Source organism: Cygnus olor, chromosome 1 (genome assembly GCF_009769625.2).
Source record: "Cygnus olor isolate bCygOlo1 chromosome 1, bCygOlo1.pri.v2, whole genome shotgun sequence".
Lineage (NCBI taxonomy): Eukaryota > Metazoa > Chordata > Aves > Anseriformes > Anatidae > Cygnus > Cygnus olor.
This window is the reverse complement of record NC_049169.1, coordinates 209,218,507-209,242,610: the sequence shown is the minus strand read 5'-3', so window position 1 is coordinate 209,242,610 and position 24,104 is coordinate 209,218,507. Positions and strand designations below refer to the sequence as shown.

The window sequence follows — 24,104 nt, the reverse complement described above, 5'->3', positions numbered from 1 at the left end:
CCATTTGTGTTTCCTAAATCTGCATCAAAATCAGCTCAGGAGGTCTCTATGGGGCTGGAAGTCCTCATCAGCTGGGCACGTTCAGAGGCAAGTGCTTTCTTTTCGATGGACTTCATGGAGATGTGGGCCAGGTGCACCTCTGGCTCTCGGTGCTGTTCTGCCTGGCGATGTGCTGCTCCATGCTGTGGGTCCCGCGCTCCCAACCTGGCTGCACTTTGAGCAGGATTGCACCACCTGGCACATGGCAGGGGACAGGAATGTTTTTGAGTTTTGGTCAGTGGGTCGTGGATCTTCCTGCGGCTAAATAAGGGTCTGGATGGGCTCTTGCCTTGGAGCCGCTGCAGTATCATGGTCTGAGTGGATGGCAGGAAGAACACAAGAGGTTGTCTTCAAAGTCTTCAAACTTTCAGGGGTAAAGCAACATGAAATGGAGATATGTAACTAAATTATCCTGAAAATTACCATTAATTACCATCTCCACTAATTACCCATAAGCTGATGAATAAATAAAGAATATAGCATTTTTTAACTCACCTGTTTGACACTGAAACTGAGTCATCTACTGCCTTTAACGCATCAAGAATTGTAAAGAGTAGGGGAACAAAAGATGATAGCCCTTTTTTTCTCCTTTAGGTGGGCAAACCTGTGGGTGTCTTGCAGCATTCAGATCAGCCCGCTGCCAGTGAGGAGTAGCTCACCTCTGGGTGCAGTGGCTGCAGCAGCAGGCCAACAAGAGCTGGGTCCATGTGGGCAGAGCTGTCTCAAGACCAGGGATGAAGCTGGTGGTGTCACACTGCTGAGCTCCATCCTGGTGATGCAAAGCAATAAAAAGGGAATTTCAGACAACAGGATGATCAGGAGCACAGCTGTCTGCGCTGTGGCTTTAGGGGGCAATGTGAGTAGTGGTGGGTGAGCACCAGCACCCAGGCTGGGGTGAGGGGTCTCCTCTACACTGCGCTGGTGCTGGTGCCTTCCTGCTGATCCTGCAAGCAGCCATGCATTTCAGGACAGGGCTAAGCATTCCTTTCCATGTCCCTTGGCTGGAAACATCTTCAGAATATTGTGTAGAGGCCGAGGAAACGGCAGAGCACAGACGCTGTTTGGCCAGAGAGGACTTTTTCCTCTGGGCATTGTCTGGCTGCACAAGAGACCACGGAGCCTTTGGCATAAGGAAATACGCAAAATCCTTACTGCTGTTATGGAGAAAACTAGAGGATGCTTCACCAGCTCCAGAAGCTGGGCTGAGAGCACCAGGGACAAGCTAGCAGCAGGTGTCTTCTGGCAGCTGGAGGGAAAGATCTGAGGTGCTTTGAAATGACACGGGAAGGAAACAGAATTGTGCTTGTTTTATGACCTGCAGTGTTAGATTGTGAAGACAGATTATGGAACTGTTTTCCTGCTGGTTGTTTGAAACAGACCAATAGTGTCTGAAAATGCTGTATTTGGGGCAGCCAGATCCTTTCCCAGCATGCAGGTTTGGCCTTTGGGGTACCTTGAAGTCCATTTGTATTGCTGTGCTTCCCACCACACTGCCCTCTGCCAGGGGCTCTGGGTGCCGGGACACCGGTCCCACAGGTCCCACTGGTCCCAAGGGTCCCATGCCCACAGCCCTTGGGCTCTGCTGTGGGGCAGAGCTTCCCTGTGCTGTGCCTGGGTGTGTTGGTCGGGGTTCTCAGCGCAGCAGTGCTGCAGATGGTAAGGGTGCTGTGCTGGGGGTGGGTGCACGCTGGGGTCCAACTGAAATGAATTCAAATCGGTTCCTTTTTACACTTCATTAAATCATACAATCACAGAATGGTTTGGGTTGGAAGGGACCTTAAAGATCATCTAGTTCCAACCCCGTATGGGCAGGGCCCCCTGCCCCCAGCCCAGGCTGCCCCCAGACGCCCCCAGCCTGGCCTTGGGCACCGCCAGTGATGGGGCATTGACAGCTCCTCTGGGCAGCCTGGGCCAGGGCCTCACTGCCCTCAGAGGGAAGAATTTCCTCCTAACATCTAACCAAAACCTACCCTCTTTTAGTTTAAAGCAGTTACCCCTTGTCCTATCACTACTGTCCCTGATAAAGAGTCTCTCCTTCATTGCTTCATGTTTTCTGCTGGTGGTGTTCCTTGGGTGATCACTTACTTCAACCACACGCTAAACACTCCCAAGCACCAAACATTGATAGCATTGTATGCTCATCACATATTTTATTTGAATTCAGTTCTGCCCATCCTCTTTGTTATAGTGTCACACGTGTCCCATTTAGACCTTTGTCAGGCTGTTGGTGCTTATTTGGTGCTCATCTGGCATGACCTGCCCAGTCCCCTTGGCCAGCTCCTTGTTCCAGGCAGGTGGGTCACGGTCCCTGCTCCAGACCCGTGTGCTTGGTGCGTTCCTCCCTGGCCATGTGAGCAGAGCTGCTGTGAGACCACAGCACCCATGTTTTCCATCCCCTCCTGTAGATTATAGAATCATATAGAATAGATATGATATGATAGAATAGAATAGATTATAGAATCATATAGAATCAGGCTTGGGTTGGAAGGGACCTTTAAATCATCTAGTTCCAACCCCCCATCCGCCATTAGCAGGGACGCCACCCACCAGATCAGGATGCCCAGGACCTCGTCCAACCTGGCCTTGAACACCTCCAGGGATGGGGCATCCACAACCTCTCTGGGTAACCTGTGCCAGTGCCTCACCATCCTCAGAGTGAAGAATTTCCTCTTAACATCTAATCTAAATCTCCCCTCTTTTAGTTTAAGACCATTCCCCCTTCTCCTGTCATTGTCTGCCTGAGCTAAAAGTCACTCTCCATCTTTTTCATAAGCCCCCTTTAAGTAATGAAAACCTGTAACGAGGTCACCCCGGAGTCTTCTCTTCTCCAGGCAGAACAGCCCCAGCTCTCTCAGCCTTTCTTCGTAGGAGAGGTGCTCCAGCCTCTGATCAGCTTCGTAGCTCCAGACCCCGCGGGGCAGGGCTGGGCGCTGGAGGCAGCTCCCTCTGCCAGGGAGCCTCTCTGAGCTCGCAGCTCCGATGGCGTGAGTGCTGCCAGGCAGGGGCAGGGGCCCAGTGACCCCCACCAGGATTCACAGGTTGAGGACTTGATCGGCTTAGGTGCAGATTATCCATGGACCTCACCAACAGTATGGGCACCAGCTGAACTCTGTCCTGGGCAGCTCAGGAAGATGCTTTGGTCCTGCTGCCCCTCGGGCACACCCCACGTGGACCCTTCACACCTGTGCTGCACGTGCTGGGTCCCAGCCTGGGCAGGGATGATGCCAACACCTGCGTTCTCAGCCAAAATGCAGCGAGGGCTCGGTCATGGTGGCTGGGCTCCCATGACACCCCTTTTCCCCACCCTGCCCTGCAGCTCAGCTCTTGGACAGTTATTTTGTCCTGGGTCTACAGTTCAGTGTGATTTCAAGGCTCCTGTCCCTCCTCTATGAAAAACTGGTGTGACCAAAGGGTTTCTCTGATGACTGGGAAACGGCTAGCACAGCTCCAGTCCTTCAGAAGGAAAGACAGGAGAAGGCAGAGGATTGTGGAGCACTCAGCCACAGCCCAGTCACTGGAAAGAGCACGGAGCGTGTCCTCTTGTGATCCCTGTTTCCAAACAGGCAAAGCGTGGGGAGGCAATCAGGAACAGCCAGCGTAGATTTTACCAGCGGCAAATTGTGCTTGACCAAGCACAAAGTTAAGGCTTAAAGTGCTTTAAAGCAGTAGCCCATTAAATATTTTGCCTGATATCTTCCTGCCATCCCTCCTGTTAACGTCTCATTAGGTCTTTCAGTGATTGTTAGCAGCCCTGATGATGAGGGTTTGCAGAGCAGCAGCTTCACATGCTCCTGGCACAGCTCAGTGCTTGAGCAGACCCCCAGAGCTGAGTGGGGTCACTGGGTGGGTGAGGGGGATGCGAGCGCTGCCCGAAGCCTCCCTCCCTCTCCTGTCTTCCTGTGAGCGCGAGGAGCTCCTGCACTGCGAGGAGCTCCTGCACTGCTAGGAGGGGATGGCTGGCGTTTATGGCATGTTATATTGAGGAGCATGTCATGTCCTGGGTGAGGCAGTGCAGAGCCAAAGATAAGAGAAAAGCTCTGCCCCCCTGGGTGGCGCAGGCGCTGTGTTCCTGTGCTTGCCCCTTTCCAGCCACCCTGGCTCAGAGCAGGGAAATTGCCTGAGGGTGGCCAAGGGCTCAGAGATGCTTCAAGTCCGGTGCTGACTTGTGGTTAGCCAGCAGACTGGGGGAGCCTTTCTGCTAGTTACAGCGGCTGTCACGTGGAAGCCGGTAGAATCACAGAAGCATAGACCCACTGTTGGAAAAGACCTTCAAGATCCCTGTCTGACTGTCACCCTGACCTGTTAAGTCCCATCACTATCCCATGTTCCTCAGTGCCACATCCACACATCTCTTCAATACCTCCAGGGATGGGGATTCCACCACCTCTCCGGGCAGCCCATTCCAATACATGACCACTCTCTCCAAGAAGAAATTCTTCCTGACATCCAACCTAAATTTCCCCTGGCTCAACTTGAGGCAGTTTCCTCATGTCCTATCACTCGTCACATGAGAAAAGAGACCACCAGTAGGGACCTCCTGAGAAACTGGAGAGCCTTCTGCACCATTGCTTGTGGTCTCTGTATGTCAGAACCCACATCCTCCTCTTCTGTTGAAGCACTTTGCTCTTTCTTTCTCAGTGTAAGTGCGTGGCTGTGCTTTTGCAGGTCTGTGTGACAAGGTTTGTTGGGAAGTTACAGGTTGTAACACTGAAGACCCAGTGAAATTAATGGTACTTGTATGACCTTAGCTTAAACTCTGAGGCTTGTTCAAATATTCCAAACCTAAAATATTGCCAAAGGCTCAAAAGCAGTTAGCTCTAGCACATCTGCAGGGGCCTGTAGCTCACATAATGCACCCGAGCAGGGTGAGACTGCCAGAGCTCGTGCCATACTGCACACCATTTATTGTCCCATCCTTGGAAATTTTTTATTTGCCTGAAGTGTGGTACCGGGACCTTAGGTAGACTCAAACTCCTTCCTCTAGACATTGTCATCTGAGATTTTGAAATCTAGCAGATTTAAAAATTAATTTGTAGTGGCACTTTCTCCACAATGTGCTTAGTCCTACAGGAAGAAGGCACAAATGCATTCTTCGAATGATTTGCAGCCTCGGCACAAAGATGCAGTTAAGTAGGACAACAGCAACTGAACAATCAGCAAAACAGGTTTATAGATTATTTATACAAAACTACAGCCCAGCTGTGGCTGCGGGCTTTGCACTGTAAAGCTCTGTCAAAGACATGGGTGTGGAGGTCACCCACTCTTGCAGCCCCTGCGCTCGGATGTGGTGCTGAGCTGTCCCCTGGGAAGGAGGGCACAGTGACTGCTTCCTGGCTAAACATGGACATAGACCCAGTCTTTGAAGGAAAGCAACCAGGCAAAGCGTCCTGAGCACAGCCTTCCCCTCCAGCCAAGATGCTTCAGGCTTCCTGGTGGATTTCTTGTGTCTTCACGCTACAGGAGTAACTGCCTCAGTCCTGGCTGTTGTGGCAGGATCACAGAACCCCCGGATGTGACCCCTGGGTGCCGCTGCTCGCCCCCTGCCCCAGCAGGGCCCTGAGGAGCCGCTCGCCCAGCCCCACGTCCCGGCGGCTGCTGGAGACCCCGCGGAGGAGCCCCCAGCCCCTCTCCGGGCAGCCCGTGCCAGGGCTCCGGCACCCGCCCGGCACAGCAGTGCTGCCTGGGGCCCAGAGGGCACCTCCCGGGCTCCAAGCTGGGCCCGGGGCCTCTGCTCCTGGCCCTGGGCACCCCTGGCGAGAGCCCGGCTCCGGCCCCTGCGCAGCTCCCCGCAGGCCCCGGCAGCTGTGGGGGAGCTCCCCCGGAGCCTTCTCCTCTCCGGGCCGAGCAGCCCCAGCTCTCGCAGCCTCTCCTCACGGCAGAGGTGCTCCAGGCCCTCCCGCACCTCGGGGCCCTGCGCTGGGCTCTCGCCACCAGCTCCAGGCCTCTCTGGCCCCGGGAGCACCCCAGGGGCGGCCTCCCCAGCTCGGAGCAGAGGGGCAGGATCCCCTCCCTGCCCCTGAGGGCGCTGCTTTGCCCTGTGCAGCCCAGGCCCCCCGCAGCCCTCTGTGCCCGAGGGCCCCCAGCTTTCTCATGCTCAAAGGGGCTGTGGGTCTGGCTCCCTGCCAAGCTGCTCTCCCCTCATGCCCTGCAGGTACCCTTGGGATGGGGTCACCACATAGGCTCTGTCACCCCAGCACTTGGCTCTCACCATCAGCTTTTGTGCTCCCTCTCAACTGGTCTGCTGCGTGATCTCTTGTGTCAGCATGCCCCCAAAACAAAATCCATCCAGCTTCCCACTGATGTTCTCCAGGAAAACTCGTAGTGGCTTTTAACCAAGAGAACAGAGCCTGCGGATTGTTGCCCGTGGTGCTGCAGCTCCACAATCATGATCTGTTTGTCTGCTGGACTGTTAACATCAGCATGAACGCATGCAGGCAGATATGTTTATTGGTAAGGTTTAGGAAATTAGGGACTGTCTGGAGATCTTCAGAGGAAGTGATTGCATCTGTCTCGAAATTTCTTGAATATCTTGAAAAAGAAGCACTGCTGCACTTTATGCCAACAACTTGATAATCCAATTTCAAGTTTATAAATAAAGCTTTGTTCAAAAGTTATTTCAATTTACCCTGTACCCAGGTACAGAAACACCATATTGCACATTTATTGTTCTCTCTTAATGTGTGTCTGCAAGGAGGGCACAGACAGGCTCGATGTCTGAAGTCGGTTATTGCAGAGGAGAGGATGCCATGGATGAGCACCGAATACAAATGTAAGGGGAATTAACTTTTTCTGTTGTGAAGAAGGTTCAGACATTCAGATTCTTTCCAATACGCAACTTGGCTTCTATCCACACATACATGCAGGATTATGTTCTGCTTGGAGAGCCCCCAAATACAGTGCTTCTCCTTTTCTCACCAAATAAATGCAAGCAATGGAATAGATGGAGCTGAGAGGACATGGGGATTTGTAGTGACTGAGCAGGGGTGGCACTGGGGCAGTCTGGCTTCTCGGTGACTATGCTGCTGTTCGTGAGATTTGGATGTGGTAGCTTATGCTATAATTATTTTGTCCCCCATTGCTCCTTCTGCTATGCAAATCATTGCTGCAATCACCGTGAGTCTGGATGTGCTGCACTGAGTGCTTGTCCACGTCTGCATGAATTTTGGAAGGCGAAATAATACTATATTGACACCTTAACATTTTTCATGAAAACTTTGGTCAACCTAGTTTGCCCAGAGAGGTCCTGGAGTCTCTGTGCTTGGAGATCTCCAAAAGCTGCCTGGATGTGGTGCAGAGTGGCCTGCTGTGGGTGGCCCTGCTGGAGCAGGGTGGGAGCGGATGGACTTGCCATCCAGCGGGGCACAGTGGATGGGAAACTTGTCGAGAAACCTCTGCAGATCTTCCTCTGCTGGCCCTGCTGCTCCTTGCTTTCTCCACTGCCTGATCAGCTGTCCTTCACCTGATTTTCTCCTTGCTCTATCAAAGTGCTCAATGCAAACTTCTTGGAAAGGCTATTCCTTGATGAAGACCCCTCTCCATCCTCCCTATTCCCCCTTCATATTTCGTAGCCTATTTCCCCCCTGTTTCTGGACCTGCCTCAGGCTTCCCCACCGCAGTGCTGTTGTGCTCTCCTGGCAAGTGCTGAGTGTGGCAGGGGTCCATCACTGGGGGGAGACCCCAGGGCAGCCACTGTGATGGACGGGGGTGGCAGGAGGGGCAGCAATGCCCATGGTGAGGTGAGATTTTCTGAATCCCCTTTGGTGCCATACTGATGGTGGTGCTGCCTGGCTCCCATGGCACCAGGCCCTGCGGCCAGTTTGTCCCCACGCTTCCCAGCCACCCAGGTGTAATGCCAGCATCTGGCAGTGCTCAGAGCCCCACTGGCTGCCAGGGAGGCTGCCATCACCTCCCACGTGGAAATGCTTCCATCATTTTGTCCTTGGAAGATTAACCAGAGTCTTTATTCACCAGAGCAATTAGTCCTTCGCCTTTACTCCTGTGCTTTCCTTAAGCAGATTTATCTGGCTGACTTGCTGGTCTTGTGAGTAATCCCAACAAGCCTGTTTGTAACAACCCAATTATAATTCTTATCAGAGACAAGTGACATACAGGAGGTGGGGAGGCTGACTTGTGTCTGAGCCCTGCTTGCTCCTTGCCTCTCCCACTGAGCAAGGAGCATCAGCAATGGCAGGGCGAGCAGCCCCCATGTGACAGCACTCGCTCCTAACACCCCAAAGCTGTGCCGGCTCTGCCCTGCTGCCCCTGGCCAAGCCCCTGCTGCTTCCCCTGTGCAGCCGGGGCATGGGGCTGCCACGCTTTGGAGCTTTGCCAAGGCTCTGTGCTTTCCTGCTCATGCCGAAATTTACAGAAACCGCAGTGTCGGAGGACGAGTGACAAAAAGCGCTGGGGCTGGGCTCTTTGCTCTTTAAGGTCTTTTCCTCATCTAAACAGAAGGTCCTTAGCTGCGGGCTCTGGGAATGGAGGAACACATCCTGGAAGCGTGCACTGCCCAATGCGGTGGCAGCAGCCGATCATCACCCGGGAGGTGCCTGGGCCAAAGACGCTTTGCTGTCGTGGGCATGCAGCAGGAGACTCTGCGTGGTTCCTGGCAGGGGGACCCTGCCTGGCATGAGCAGAGCCCAAGAGAAGCTGATGGCTGAGGATATAGTGTGGAGCAAATGGTGTCTGCGCCACCCCAGGCATGGGAGAGTGGCAATCTCATCAATGGCTTCAGTTTCAGGGTGCACTTGATCAATTTTCTGTCTACGTCCAACTTTCCCAAGGTCAGTGATCTTCAGATAAATTTAAAAAAAAATTCTCACATCTGGAAACTAAATTATCCCACACTGCACTTATTTCAGCTCCTGTTTCCATCTCTGCAACTTCGTGCTCTCTTCAATTCAGCTGCCATGCTATGGAAAATGAATTTACTAGCCTTCAGACTGTCCATGCTCTGTAGTCTCCAAGCCTCTTCACTGACATCCCTTTGCTGCTGCATAAGCCCGCATAAGTCCTTCAGGCTGACCAGCTTCCCAGCATGGAGCTGCCACCCCAACAATGGTGGGGGCTCCTGGGGCCCCTCTGCACTCTCAGGGGTCTGGGAGCCTCCATGTGCCTCCATCACCCTTTCTGTTGCATGGACAGGCTGTGCGTGTAACCTCCTTTGGAGAGGCAGAACCCAGAACTGCCGATACAACACTTGGAGAGGAGAAACTGGCATTTTTTAAAGGCCCCTTCCTTGTTCCTGCCTCTTTTCTGTGCACATGCCTATGCCTATCCATGGCTGCCCACGCTCCTCCTGATGCCACCACGTGCAGCACCCGTCATAGGACAGGACCTGGCTGAAACGCAGCATCCCCTTGTGCTGCGAGGGACATGGGGACACCGGTGCTTTCTGAGCTGCTGCTGCTGGCGTCCCCAGCCCCAGGCAGTGCTGGCTGGGTGCTGCTCAGCGTGGGACATGGGAGGATGGCTGTGGTTGTGCTGCTGGGCAATGAGAGTGTCAAGGTATATCCACAGATGTATACTTAATGAGGTGTGATGTCTAACATGTGAGGGGTTTCTATCAGCTCTAGGGGCAGCAAACACACTGCACATCTACTGATGTTTACTCGGCTTTAAAAGCAGAGCTTGTACCAGAAGAGAAATATAAACCACCGCTGAGGAGTAAAACAGAAAACGCAGATCAGAGCAATAAACTGCAGAGTAATGAAAGACATTTCCTCTGGCAGCAAGCATGGTTTAATAAACTTGGAGGGCAGCGCCGGTCCCTGCGGCCCCATCGCAGGCACAGCCCCGTGAGACTGCGGCCCCTGTGTGCTCAGCCCTCGCAGTGTGGCGCGACGCCCCCCCGGTGAGCTTCCTCCACCTGCTGCAAGCACCAGGACGCTTCCTCTGGTGGCTCCCAGCATCCACACGACTCTGTGGGGGCTGCAGTTCCATCCGTGCCTCTGCGTCAGGATGGGTTTGGCCAAGGTCTCTTTCTGCACCCATCTTCGTGCAGGTTGGTGTTCTCCAGAGGCAGCGTTGGGATAACCCCCCCAGGCACTGAGCTGTTAACTGCAGCATGAGTGCTCTTGCTGCCCATGTGCTAGACACAAACATGCGCTAAAAGAGGGTTTCAGGGAAAAAAGAGCCCTGGACCACCAGTGAAGCACTGTAGCTCGTATCTCAGGAACTAAAAGTTTCATCAGCACAAGGCACTGACTTATTCCTCCATTACCGGCACCACCTATATCAAACCCAAACGGGATTAATCAGGCTGTGTTTCAAAGACTCAGCGATGTGCATGATGGCCATGGAGCAGAGGTTGCTTTCCTGTTGGGTTGTGCCTTGGAACTTCCCCTCTGCTCTCACCCGCGTGTCCTTCTGTGCACACCGAGGTGGCCAGGGCGTTCGCATGGTCCCACAGGTGTTACAGCCCCACAGTTACCCTGCGGCACCTGAGCACCAGAGGCGAGGGAAAGCAATGCTGGCTGCAGAGCAGTGCTGCCACCTGGGCACAGCGCTGGCCACGGGGCTGCTCCTCTGTTGCTGCTCCCCTGCCCAGTGCCATCATATCCCTGTCCCCACCACGGCAGGCTGTGCTGTGCCTGGTGTCAAGAGCCAGCCTCAGCCTCCACATGGAGTTTAGGGAGAAGGCTGCAGCCTGGATTTTGTGCAGCCACTGCTTGCTTTAGGCCTCGGGGCTGAGTTTTTCTTAGAGAGGTGCCCCAAGCCTGTCAGTGCTCGAGACAATTGGACAATGCCCTCAGTAATATGCTTTAATTTTTGGTTAGCCCTGAAGTGGTCAGGCAGTTGGGCTAGATGGTCTCTGGAGGTCCCTTCCAGCTGAACTGTTCAATCCCATCCCATCCCATCCCATCCCATCCCATCCCATCCCATCCCATCCCATCCCATTTCCTTCAGTTCTATGTGGGAAGGTTTGGTGAGAGGTTGAATAATACAGGTGACAACACATGCCAGAGGCAGCACCCTCACGGTACTGCTCCAAAGAAGCAGTCAGGCTTCAGGTGACGCTGCCACCGAGGCAACATTTCCTCCATCTCCCGCAGTGATGTGAAGTAGAGAGAACTCAGGGGAGGCGTTTCATGCAAGCAGCACTGGAAGGTGCAAAGTCGTACCAGAACAAACATTAACATAACAGGTCTGACATTAACGTGTGAGAGCGGCTGTGATAATGCAATAGCCCCGGCACTGCTGACAGCCTCCGGCTGCTGCCAGAAGCCCAAGCAGACCTTGTGTTTGTGGCTCTTGGGGGTAATAAAAGGGCATTTCATCAGCCAGCCTGGCTCAGTCCCTTGTTTGTGTCATTTATCTACGATGTTTTTGCTCTTTTCTACTCTCTAGGAGGAACTATGCACATGTACCAAGTGCATTTTAAAAGATTAATAATTATTTAATAAATTATTAAAAATGTGCTTTCTTGTGGTGCTGCACTGATGGATGCACTTTTGTTGTGATAAATACACTCCTGCTGAGGTTGTCAGCACAGAGCCTCCACCCAAAACATGTTTTAAGTGTTTATGATTGAATTGTTGTTTTGTGACCTTCCCTACAGTGGTGAGGCAGGATGGCTGCACTTGCCCCAGTGTCTGTTGCAACATCTTTCTTCAAAGAGAGCAGGTTAAATATGAATTTTGAAAAGCAGCAGCTGAAAAGGTCAAAATGATGTTATCAGTCAGTTTAAATTCATTGAGTACAGTTCCTGCTTTTTACCAAGAAAATACTGCTGGTGGAGGAACAGCGTTAATTAAAAAGCCCATGAGATGTGACGAAACCATTTTGCAGACAACACAATAAAACATTTATCAAGGTAAAAATGGCAGGAGCATAAGTGACTGAGGATAATGAATGGGTCATCCAGCGTTGGATGAGGTTCAGTGTTGAAACGTAACACAGCACGTTCAGGTGAGCCTTTCCCATTCCCTCCGGTGTAAGCAGCGAGGATGTGACCGCAGGGCTGGCGCAAGCGAGGGGTGACCTGGTGAGCCCAGCAGAGTGACATGAGGGTCTCGCCGTGTTTTGACCTGGCCCTAGGGCCGGGAGGGCCTCTCCCATCACGGTGACACGTCCTGGGTCTTTCTTCTGGGAAAACTGGAGAAGCAGTGATGCTGTCCTTTGTAAAAATGCCTGCTGGTCACTTTGGGGTTGGTGGTCAGCAAGAAGCACAAATAACCTGTCCACCTTCCCTCTGGAGGCCCTGTCGGCCCCGGGGCTGGGACCACACCTCGCTTATGGCTCTGCCTCATGCCCTGCCCCGGCCATGCTCAGGGAGGGCTTGGGGGCAGCGAGGAGCCCGTGCCCACTGCCACCCAGCCCTGCATTCACCCACCTGAGCTGGCACTTGTGTTCTCTCTGCTCTTCCTTCAGCAGCTCTCGCTGTTCAAATCCGGGTTGTTTGCCCAGTGCTCAGCTGAATCGCTGCCCCATGATGTGTGGAGCCCACCTGAGGCCACCCCTGCCTCTTGTCCCCACGGGGAGTTTGTCTGGTGCCGCACTCCCCTGTCATGCCCCAGCCCACCCCAGCCGGGCATCTGCTAGTGCAGATTTGGTACGGAACAGATTTAACTCTTCCTCCTTAGGCTGAATACCAGTCTCTGCGTATTTCATCATTTGTTGAGGAATTTAATTAGTTAACTCAGTTAGGTCGGGTGCTCTCCTGGACATGGGGGAGTGCTATGCTGCCAGCAAGAGCTCCTTTCTCTTGCTGCACACTGCTTGGTGTTAGCATCCTTGTCGTTGTCTTTTTTTCCACCAGGCTTCCAGGATGCTCATTACACCGGTGCGTTCAGCCAGGGCCAGGCATTCCAGCGTGTGTTTCCTAGCCCCTATAGCAGCACTGTTGATGCAAGCGTGTTGCTGTTTTGGTTCTCTTCTCTGCACTTCTATCAAGTGTCGCTCTACTTCATTTTCATCCGTTCCCATCCTTCACTCGAGGACTCTCAGTTTCCACGCTCCCCGAGCTGCAGCCATTTCCTCTGACGGCGCTGCTGCTCCACCACGCTCCTGAGCCATCGGGGCTCCCCTGCCGCTGCCCCCCTGCTCTGCTGCGGATGGCCAGGGGTCTGTGAGCCCTGTGGCACGCTGCCTGCCATGGGGGGACCTGCAGCGTGGTGGGAGGGGGTGCGAGGGGGGGGCAGGTGGTGGATGGGTGCTGAGAGCACTGCGGGTCTGCGCCCTGATGATGTCCCAGAGAGGAGAAGCACCTGGGGGGGGTCTCACTGCCACTGCTGGTAGGGAGCAGGGCAGGGAAGGGTGGAAGCAGTACAGCAGCACATGAACATGCACCGTGGAAATGTAGTCCAGCCTGTGCCAGCAGGTACGTTATTTAATACCCGATTTGCTACCAAGATGCTTAAGACAAGACAACCCACAAGCACCGCGGTGCTGATGCCGGGTGGGCTCAGCGCGGCGCTCAGGATTGCTCGCGGTGGCTCGGGGCACTGGAGAGTTTCTGGGTTCGCCTCTCCCTGTCCCTGCCCCTGCTGCCCAGCGGTGGCTGCAAGACCTGGGGTCGGGCGTGGGTGCTGGTTGTGGTAGCAGTCACTGTTCTGATCACTGGCACGTGGAAACCTTCTCACGAGGTTGTTTATGAGCAGAGCAAGGGTGCTGTGCCTGGACAGCTGCACAGCAACTGGGCGATTCTGTTTTCATAAGGATGGGAGCAAAACAAACCATGGGTGAAGTCACTTATTTAGCTCTTACTGCAAGTCCTACAGAGAGTGAACCCCACCAGGAGTCTTGGGACCGCCACGCTCTCTGTGGCCAGCCTTGAGCTGTGCTTCTCTGCACCCAGAGAGCAGTGCGGACAGACAGACAGACAGACGGGGCTGTCACAGAGCTGCTGCTGCTGGGACAGAGCTTGCAGGAGGGTCCCAGTTCAGCACCAAGGCTGAGCAACCCCAGTGCCCCGACAGACACCACCTGAGGCCTCTCACTGGCTGGGACACAGCTTTTCCTGTGAATGGATTTTTAGATAATACCTTCTGGATTAATTAAAATTTGCTGGAGTAATTGGGAGATAACAACCTCAGCACTTATTGGAATATGAAGCTTAACAGCCTGATTATTGCATGATTTAATTTCTACTGGCTATTAGAAATTTCAAGCATAACGTAATTATGATACTTTCAACCTTGCAGAATATTGAATTGCTGAAAGACCTGGAGCCACCAAGTGTCCCCTCCACTGGGGACGGGGAGCATGAGCACATGGGTAGCAGGGCCATGGTGGCCTCCCCTCCCTGACACTGTCCCTGTCCCTATCCCTGCCCTTCATAGGGAGCTGAAGCACCTCAGGCTGCCAGGTGAGGTGAAAGCCAAACAGGCTGGGAACCTGCAGTTTTAGAGCCCTTCAGGTCCCATCATGGGAGCTGCTAAATGTTTCCTAAGACAGGTGACAGACAATATTCATCATTTCCTGGAGCAATATCCATCACCTCTGGGGACAATGTCCATCACCTCTGGGGACAATATGCATCTTCTCTTGGGGACAGCTCAAGACAGCGTAGGGTCAGGTCCTGGATGGGTTTGTCCATCAGCCTACCACATGCAGCCCATCCTGCAAATGACAGAGAGAGGCGCCCATGTGCCCTGGGGATGTGCAGGGGCAGCCCTCACGCTGCTGTGGGCTCTCTGAGCTCTGTGCTGCAGGCACAGCTCCTGCCCCATGAGGGTGCTGCCCGGCAGCGCCCCCCTCAGCTCTGCCACCCCGTGTGCCCGTGGCAGAGGCATTGCTGCTGCCGGTGCCCCTGCACTGCCACCACCGTGCTGGAGCACAGAGACTCGATGTGGTTCTTGTGTGGGGACAACGCTCACAGAGGTTCCTGAAAACTCTTCCACTTCTCATGCTGTCACATAGTAAGATTGAACGTGGAGTTTCACGCCAAAGGTCTTTCTAGCCCTGTAATCCATCAGGCATGGCCCCTGAGGAAGGATCATGAACAGGGCAAGCACGTGCAGCTTTAGCATTTTTAGAATTAGAATAGTTGAGCTGGAAGACACCCGCAGAGATGCTTAGTCCACCTGCCCAACCACTTCAGGGCTAACCAAAAGTTAAAGCACTAAAGCTGAGGGCGTTGTCCAAATGCCTCTTGAGCAGTGACAGGCTTGGGACACCAACGACCTTGAAGCCTGTTCTGGTGCTTGACTGCCCTCACAGTAGAGAAAAGTGTCCTAGTGTCCCCTGGTGCAGCTCTGTGCTGTTCCTGTGCCCTGCCATCAGCTGCCAGGGAGCAGAAGCCAGCAGCTCCCCCTGCACTGCCCTCCCAGGAGCTTTCCCAGGCTCCTGTCAGCTCCAGGCACCTCCTGAGCCCATCGCAGCCGATACGCTCCCTGCATGCAGGATGCCAGAGCAGACCATGGCCCTTGCTATGTTACGGGCTCTCCATTCCCTGCAAGTTTGGTCCCTGCAGGCTGCCCGGCTGTGCCAGGGGGCCAGGAGGTGCCGCATTCCCACCGGGGCACAGCCGCACGAGTTGCAGGGCTTTCTGCTCAGCCCCTGCATGAGGAAGATATTCTCCCCGGTATCTCACGGGGGTTCCCCTGTTGCCGCTTGCCCTGCTCCCAGCCCCCAGTTTTGGGGTTCCCAGGCAGCAGTGATGACTGTATGCCTGTCTGCCTGTGCACACCTGGTATCCCTGCCCTGTGGGGCCGCATCGTTCTCCGGACAGGGCCCATGCCCTGGTGACCCTGCCCCATACCTGGATGCGCACACGGCGGCTCCAGCAGGGACCAGTGCCCAAGTTTGGTTTCACACGTGAATTTGGGGCTGTCCTTCCTCACGTGCATCACGTTGTGCTTATGCAGACTGGCTTTCATCTGCAGTTGTGAAGCCTGCTGTCCTGCAGGATCCCTCTGCAGTTCCCGGGATTGTTCCTCCTCTGCGCCACCCTGTGCTACTCAGACTGACTGTAAATTAGCAGATAATGAAGTAGGAAAAGAACAGTATGTGTTAAGAGGAAAAAATCAGATATCAGCAGAAAATGCAAAATGCAAAAATAAAAACAAACCCCAGAACAATAATGTGCTGTGATTAAGCTGCTTAAAGAAGTGCAAAAAAATTGCAATGAAAATGAAAACAAGTGGTGCTTTACAGCAAGCACCAGAAGTAATTACACCAAAAGGACCTAGAACTGGTGACATTTTTAACTCTTAGAGCGCTCTTAAGAGCGCTTTAAAGACCTCTTTAAAGCGCTGCCCTCACAGTGCCTGTGTTCACAGCACTGGTGTAAAGAGCCAGCCAGGGAGGCCCAAAGGCTGCTGAGGGCTTTGGCTTTGGGGAGGATTTGCCACAGGCAGAGGCTGAGCGAGGAACCCACAGGCACGGTGCTGGCAGCAGGCTGGGTACTGCAGCCCCCTTAAAACATGAAATTATGGCTCTAATTTCATCAGCCCCACCACTGTGGCCTCCGCTGTGCTGGGGAGGATGCTACCGGGACTGCCAGCATGCGCTCTCGAGCTCATGGAAGCATCTCTTCACCATGCAGATGTGCCTGGAAAATTACCTCTGCCGAACCGTCATCGTGGCAGTGCCGTGTCCCATGGTGGGGCTCACCAAATACATTCAGCTTGTAATAATTACAAAGGCATGCTTCTCCTTCCTGGCTGCTCTGCATCTGCCCAGAGTCAAGCTGAGATTTCTGTCTTGCTCAGGCAGAAATAGGGACAGATTTTTGAAAAACAAACCTCAGAAGGAAGGTCTCAGCAGGCCCCCTGGCTCAAGGGATGCTGTGAGGGGAGCCTGCAGCCCTGTCCCGAGAGGGGCACAGAGGGAACTGGCACAGTCCCTGTGCGGCCGCTGGGGGGACAGGGCTGAGGGTACCTGCACAGTGCAGGCGCTGCTCTGGGAAGCTGCTGCCCTCGGTCTGGACACAGCAGGGAGCAGGGCTTCGTGTTCAGCACGAGTCACGTGCGTGCAGCTATACGTAACTCTTTTCATGTACGCTGTGGAAATATTTGCTACAGTTAATTCGCCACCAGCCAGGGCAGCATTTCACATATGGCTGCATACCACGAGCCTTCCCCTGTGGGGCTGTCATACTGCCACCCCCATCCACTTTCTGTGGATTCAGGTGTAGACATTTCCAGCCCCTAAGCACTGAACTGATCACAGAATATCCCGAGCTGGAAGGGACCCACCAGGGTCATGGAGTCCAGCTCCTGGAAGGTGCAGTGAAAGCAGAAAGCAAGGCTTCCCTGCGCCGGGGGGGCATCTCTCTGACATGTTAGAGTGACGAGGAGCCCTCTGCGGGAGGTTTTGGGCCTGCCCCCTGCCCTTGGCATCCCTCCTGCTGGCAAACACCTCGTCACCCACATCGTGGCCTGTTGCCCTCTTGCATGTCAGCCTGTGCTCCAGGATGATCTGGAAGATGCTGGTTTGCCTCATTTATCCAAAATGTGTGAGTGTCTCAGCTCCCACCCCTCTGCTGGGAGGGAAGGGCTTGGGTCCTTTTTGAGACACAGCTGGGGGCAGACTCAAGCAGATTTTTGCCATATTGGCAGATACAACGGGTCTACCGAATCAGCCACCGGACTGCGTTTTAAGAGAGCTGCTGAGGACCGGGGGCAAGGTGTTACCTTTGGGACTACATTGGGACCACTGTGTACACCCGAGGCTTGATTCACACCAGAACCCCATCTCCAGACTGGTCCTTGCTGGCTCCCGGTGTGCTGGGGAAGGGGAGGTGATGAAGGAGCAATTGCGTGAGCTCTGCATGCCCCGGAGGTGGCAGCAGCTGGCCACAGCAATGGACTCTTGGTGTTGGCGCCTGAGCTGGCCAGATAAAGGCTCTGCTTTTGGAGCTCTGCTGCTTCTCCCCTTGCAGTACGCTGCCCCGGGCACCGAGCCCAGGGATGGAGGGCTTGGTCTGTGGGCACCCATTGGGGCAAGGGCTCAGCTTCAGATGGTGCCGCAGATGCACGAACCTGCACCACTGCAGCACCTGGACGCTGGCTCCATGTCATGCTTTTCCCCCATTGAGTGTCATGGCTGGGAGCCTGCTGTGCATGAGATGGAGAGCTTGGGTGGGGACCTGCCTGAGCAAGAACTGCTTAGTTGGGCTGAGGCAGGGAGAGGCTTAGCATGAGCCAGGAGCCAACAAGTCCACATCCCAGAAAATGCTGGTGTAGAGAGCACAGCTTGAACTGCAAGCCAAATACGTCGTTGAGATTAAAAGCAAAAGGGCAAAGAAAAAGTGTTTTTATCAGCAGCCACAAGGTCTAAACACTCTGATGTCTTGCATATTAATGTAACCATGATCATCACAAAATAAAAAATACCAGATGTCACTAGATTTGTGAGAAGTTCCCACCTCACCCAGGAGGGCTGCGCTGGCTGTTCTGTGGGATGGCTGGAGGACAGCCACAGCCTCAAGACAGGCAGCTACTTCTGTGGTGATGAGAGCAAAGGCAAACGTCTCTTTTGCTTCCATGCACCCACAAATTCTGCCAGCTCCCACTCACAGAACATTGCCTTTCCTCCACGTGGGAAGCAGTTACTATTTCAGGGTTATTATTTGTAGCTTGGAGGTTTTCTCCTCTCTGCACTCCCCTCTGCTTCTTTGGCCAAGTGGATTTGTTTCCAGCACCTATACTGTTAATTGTCAGATCTGCATTTAATCATCCGTATCTGGAAGCACCAGAAGAGAAGAGCCCTGTGTCTCTCCCTTGCCTCTAAGCATCCTCCAGGGATGGGCAGAAAGGGGTGGCAGAGATGCTGAGGTCTAAGACATTGCCGCTGCAAAGGCCCCACCATCACCTGCAGCAGCTCTTCCTTCCTGGCCCAGGTTTATGTCACCTTGCTGAGGCCTCAGCTGTGGAGCTGCTCCGGTTGCCCCAGCACAAGGGCTCTGAGCCCTGAGCATCCCCAGCGTGAGGCAGACGCTGCTGTGCGGGATGGGTGCTGGGCTCTGGTGGAAGCGGCAGGTGCAGCACCGCAACTGGGACCTCACGCTGTGTTCCAGCAGCAGGAAGGTGCAGACGTGTTTTAGGTGGGTCCCAGCTCCTGCGGTGGATGTGACATGGCCTGCATCCCTTTGGCTAGCTGCGGGTCTCAGGGGGTGGGGGTGTGGCCAAGGGCGACGTGCAGCCTGATGAAATGTCCCTGTCTGCAAGGTGGCCCCGCGGCTCGCACGCAGCCTGCTCTGGCAGGGACCAACAGTGGCGAGCTGCAGTTTGAGCATCCCCGCATCTCTCAACTATTTCTCCTCTTTCATCTCTCCTCTTTCCTCTGCCCAGGCTTGACCACGCCTGGCTCAAGTTCTCTCTGTTCCCTGCCCCAGCTGGCCTTGGTCCTTTGATGCCCTGGGACCTGGGGGTGGGTGCTGGCCCCTGCAGCCTGGTCCTTCCCCACTGCATTTCTCCTGGCATTAATCCACTTGGGCAAACAGAAAGCCCGACCCTCAGATTTCTGGTTTTCTCCCACCAGTGACCTGGAATGAATCCGGCAGCTTTCAGCCTCCTTTGCCCTCCTCCACATGGGGACCGAAGGGCAGCAAATCTGCCGTATGGAGTCAGCCCAGGGTCTAGCCAGATCTGCACATTTACATCATGATGGGGTTCTGGTGTGAATGTTAAAAATCAAGTTCAGCAGAGACAGGGACTCACCCCAGCGAGTGCTAAGTCCTGCTGGGATCTGTTGTTTCTCTTATGCTGTGCTTTATTTTTTTTAGGTGTTTTTAAATAGAAGATCAAAGACCCCTGTGGCAGCTGCCAGTCACACAGGCTTCAGACCAGGGATGCTCATCCTTGTTGAAGTCCCAGGCATGGAGCAGTCTCATCTCTATTTCTGTCTTTTTTGGCTGCAGGTGTATCATTGTACTTCCTGGTAACTTATTTGTCATGCCTTCGTCTCTTTAGCATCCCCCCTCCAGTGGGCGCATGGTGTCTCCTGTGCCTGCTCTCAGGGTCCCCCAGTCCCCTGGGTGCCCACCTCCAGGTAATTTTCTCCTCTTTCACCCACTGCTTTGCTGGGCACATCATCCCCAGCCACACACATGTTCTGGCCAATGCCCAAGTGGTTTCTTCCCCTGAGCACTTACAGAAAAACACACAGATCAGTCAAACAGTGATGTGTACACCCTGCACACCATGCAACCTATGACCCTTGTGTGAGGGCTGACTCTATTTGAGCTGGGGAGCATTTGGGTGACGCAGGAGCTGGAAATGACTGCACCAACAGCCCTGGCCGGCAGGTGCAGCACTCCAGAGCCTCGGTCACACTGCGGGACCCAAGCCAAAGCTGCGACAACAGCCGAGCTGTAAGGCTGAGACTGCGTGGGCACTGCATGGCATGGGCAAGGCTCTAGCCCGGAGAGCGAGCAGGGCATGCACCCATCGTCAGGGGGGCTCCAGAACCTGACATCCTCATTGATGAGGGATGTTTGTGCTGTTGTGCTGGAATCAGCTCGGGCAATGACAATGGAAAATGGGTTGCTAAAATTAACTGTGTGGCAGGAACAATTTTTTCCCTAACAAAGGACTCAAACCACTGTACTACCAGATAAGATGACAAAGAGTGAGAGACAGAGACAAAGCCATGAGCCACAGCCAGATATTTCAGCTGCTGATGTCATGGAGGCAAGTAAATTCCTGCTGCTTCTGAAGATGTCAGTGCCTGTGTTCTTTTACTGAACTCAGCTCTGCTGTGGGATAGATCAGCAGTGATAATGATGCTGTTAAAAATAATGGCTTCCTAACCTGGGATACATATTTGGTCATTATTAAGTTTTTATCTTTTGGTGAGAAAATAAACCCTTAATACTAAAATGTGGAAGCTACTCATGATGGGATGCACCACAAACCAGAACAAGGATGCCCCTCCCAGACCCTTGCTTCTGCAGAGACCTGCTATGCTGCCGTGCTGGTGTCACACTGACTCTGCCTTCCCGTGGTGCTGGGGCCAGGGCTGTGCTGGTGGCTTTGGGAAGGGGGAATTCATGCATCAAGACCCCCAGCCTGGACCCAGCCACCCCCTGCCTCCTGCTGCTCTGCTCTGCAGGGCCCCATGTCTGCTGTAAGGTCCTGGTGCTTGCCTTGCCTCCACGGCTTCACTGTGACTCAGGGCAAGGGGGATCCTACTGCTCCCGTGCAAAGCTCCCTGCTTGATGCAACACAAACCCTTCCACCAAGGCTATCAGGGCCCTTGCAGCACCTTTCCCCTTTGTGCCATGTCTCTGCTGGTTCCTTCCTGAGGACCTTGTGCTTGATGATTTTACTCTTGGGGATATTGTCGGCAGTGGTTTGGGTAGTGGAAGCCAGGGCTGATGGGTAGTGCCAGCTCTGCTCCTGCAGCATGCCAGGTGTCCCTGCTGCAGCTGATGCCCAGTGGCTTCGGTGCTGCCACCACTGAATGGCAAGGTCTGTGCAGGGCCTGGGACCTGCCCATCTGCCTTTGGGCTTATGCTGCTTTGTGCTGAGCTGCTTGCAGCCCAAGATGTCCTCTGTCAGGTTTGTGCTTCAGCAAGTGGCCTGGCTGCTCATCACCATGGCAGGCACCATGTAGCACCTCTCCCAGCGCAGCGCTGTTTTCTAGATGGGTCCTCCTCGGCTTCTTGTGTCTCCAACAGTGGAAATGCCTTGAAGTGGAACAGGATCAGCAAGCAGATGATTTCCGATGCCCATCTTCTTTCCAGTATTTCCTACACAAACAGCCAGCTGGGCTGTGTTATCTGAGCATCATTAGTTATTGCTCAGGTCTGAGATACAATCAGGTTTGTCCCGCGTGAGGGTGATCCATTAGGAGCCTTTCTTGGTAGTGTTCAGAAATGATTCCCAGGCCATGTTTACCCTGCTTGTTTCATGCAGCACTGGACAAACATTGGCACTGTGAACACAGCATGCTGCTTGCAGTGCTCCGGAAGGCGGTTTTGCTCTCCTCCGTGCTTTTGTCCCCATCCAGTCACTGGAGGGGAAAGGAATCATCCAGGTGGCTCGGGATGTGTACCCAGTGCCCTCCAGTCTCAGTGTGACGCAGACTGTCACCGTTCACCTGGAGCTACCTGGGTTACGTGTGTCCTCATGGTGCATTACGAGTGGCCACCACTGCACCCTCGCCCTATGCTCTGCAGGCACGGCTACGCTGCTGCAGCCCACGGTGAAACACCGGTGTATGGGATGGCATGGGGACACAGCAACGCTGATGTACTGGCGTGCCCCCAGCACGACTCTTACTGTAATACCTGATTTTCAGTGCTGTGACTTTCCTTGTGGGGAATGGGGGTGCTGAGGTCTGATGTCCAGGGCAGGCACAAGAGCCCCATGGGATGATGTCTGTGGTAGCAGCCCTGTCCTCTACATGTCTACCTGCTGGGGACTTGGAGGCTGGACAGGAGCCCAGCAGGGCCCTGAGGTGTGGGAGGGCCTGGAGCACCTCTGCTGTGAGGAGAGGCTGCGAGAGCTGGGGCTGCTCGGCCTGGAGAGGAGGAGGCTCCGGGGGAGCTCCCCCACAGCTGCCGGGGCCTGCGGGGAGCTGCGCAGAGGCCGGAGCCGGGCTCTCGCCAGGGGTGCCCAGGGCCAGGAGCAGAGGCCCCGGGCCCAGCCTGGAGCCCGGGAGGTGCCCTCTGGGCCCCAGGCAGCACTGCTGTGCCGGGTGGGTGCCGGAGCCCTGGCACAGGCTGCCTGGAGAGGGGCTGGGGGCTCCTCCGCGGGGTCTCCGGCAGCCGCCGGGACGTGGGGCTGGGCGAGCGGCTCCTTGGGGCCCTGCTGGGGCAGGGGGCGAGCAGCGGCACCCAGGGGTGCCTCCCAGCATCAGCCACACTGGGAATCTGTGCTTGGCTCTAATGGTGGCCGGCAAGCTCCAAGCTGTTGGCACAGATTCGTGGGGCTGATGGGGAATGGGCAGACCTTCCACGAGATGGGAAAGGGGGAAAGAGTAGTGCCAGTCCCTCCACAAATGGGAAAAGGGGAAAAATAGGAGAGCAATCCATCTCCCTCTTAGTTCGTTGAAAGTAACATAGAGGAACCTGTGACTGCCATAGTGCAATAACTGAGGAAAAAGGAGCACCCAGCTGGTCTGGATTCCTGTTGCAGTCAGTGTCAGCTTGGTTCAGAGAGACCTGTTAATGGCACCTCTCGCAGCCACAAAGCCAGAGGAGCAGGGCTAGGGTAAGCATGGTGAGGTGGCTGTAGCAAAGCTGCATGGAGCGGTGTGCCCGGGGCAGGTAGTCCCAGTCCTGGGGCACCACCTGTCCCCCCAGGCTTCTCAAGGCAGAGTGCTGCCAAATCTGCAGCCAGCCTGTGGGGGCCCTGCATCAATGCTGTGTCCATGAGCCTGAGCTAATATTGATGTGCTGTGAAAGCACGTGAAGGCACCAGAAGGCGCAGGGGCAGGACCATCAGCTGCACAGACATGGAGCGCTGTGGCCTCAGATGAGGACGCACCAGCAGGACACAGTGCTGTGAAAGAGGTGGACACCGTCCTTGGGTGGGTGGATGGGAGCACAGTCCCTAGGAGATGTGAGGTGATCGATGCTCCTGTCCTGTGCAGCTGCAGCATGGCTGCAGCACCAGGCAGGCGCTGCCCCAGCACAGCAGAGTGCAGTGGAAGTGGCCACAGAGCTGGAGAACATTACGGAAGGATCTGGCATTGTGAGGCTGGGGAAGGGTGGACAGGGGGCTTGCAAAGTGCCTGGGAAGAGGAAGAAGAGCTGCTCTCCTGGGGGGTGAATGAGGACGAATGTGTTCAATTCACAACACAAATCAAGAGTGAACATCAGGAACAAAAAGATAATGCTATAGAGAGTGGGGCAGTGAGATGAAACTCCCTCAAAGCAGGTTTGTGGCAGAGAAACTGATGCTTTTACACACAGAGGAAATATTGTCCCTAGCTGTGCCTGCAGGGGTGGTGCGGTGGAGGCGAGGCAGGGCACATGGTGCGGGGCTGGTCCTGCTCTGGAGCCTGACGCTGAGTGAGGGGCTTCTGCAGGCTGGCCTCCAGCTCCGTGCTCGGCCTTGTGATTGCTAATAAACTGTGCTTCTGCAATGTGATGAGCCTGGGGAGCTCATGGTTCCTAGCCCCTGAGGGCACGAGCATGGGTGTGCTCCCCCTCTGCTCTTGATAACGAT

General features: G+C 54.6%; 1 long non-coding RNA gene across 1 annotated transcript; it reads left to right on the top strand.

Moving 5' to 3' along the window:
• Positions 1-911: 911 nt before the first annotated feature.
• On the top strand, positions 912-22,779 carry LOC121063808. The gene is made up of 3 exons (XR_005816213.1): positions 912-940; positions 2,514-2,519; positions 22,464-22,779. It is a non-coding gene; the product is annotated as an uncharacterized LOC121063808 (long non-coding RNA).
• Positions 22,780-24,104: the final 1,325 nt, after the last annotated feature.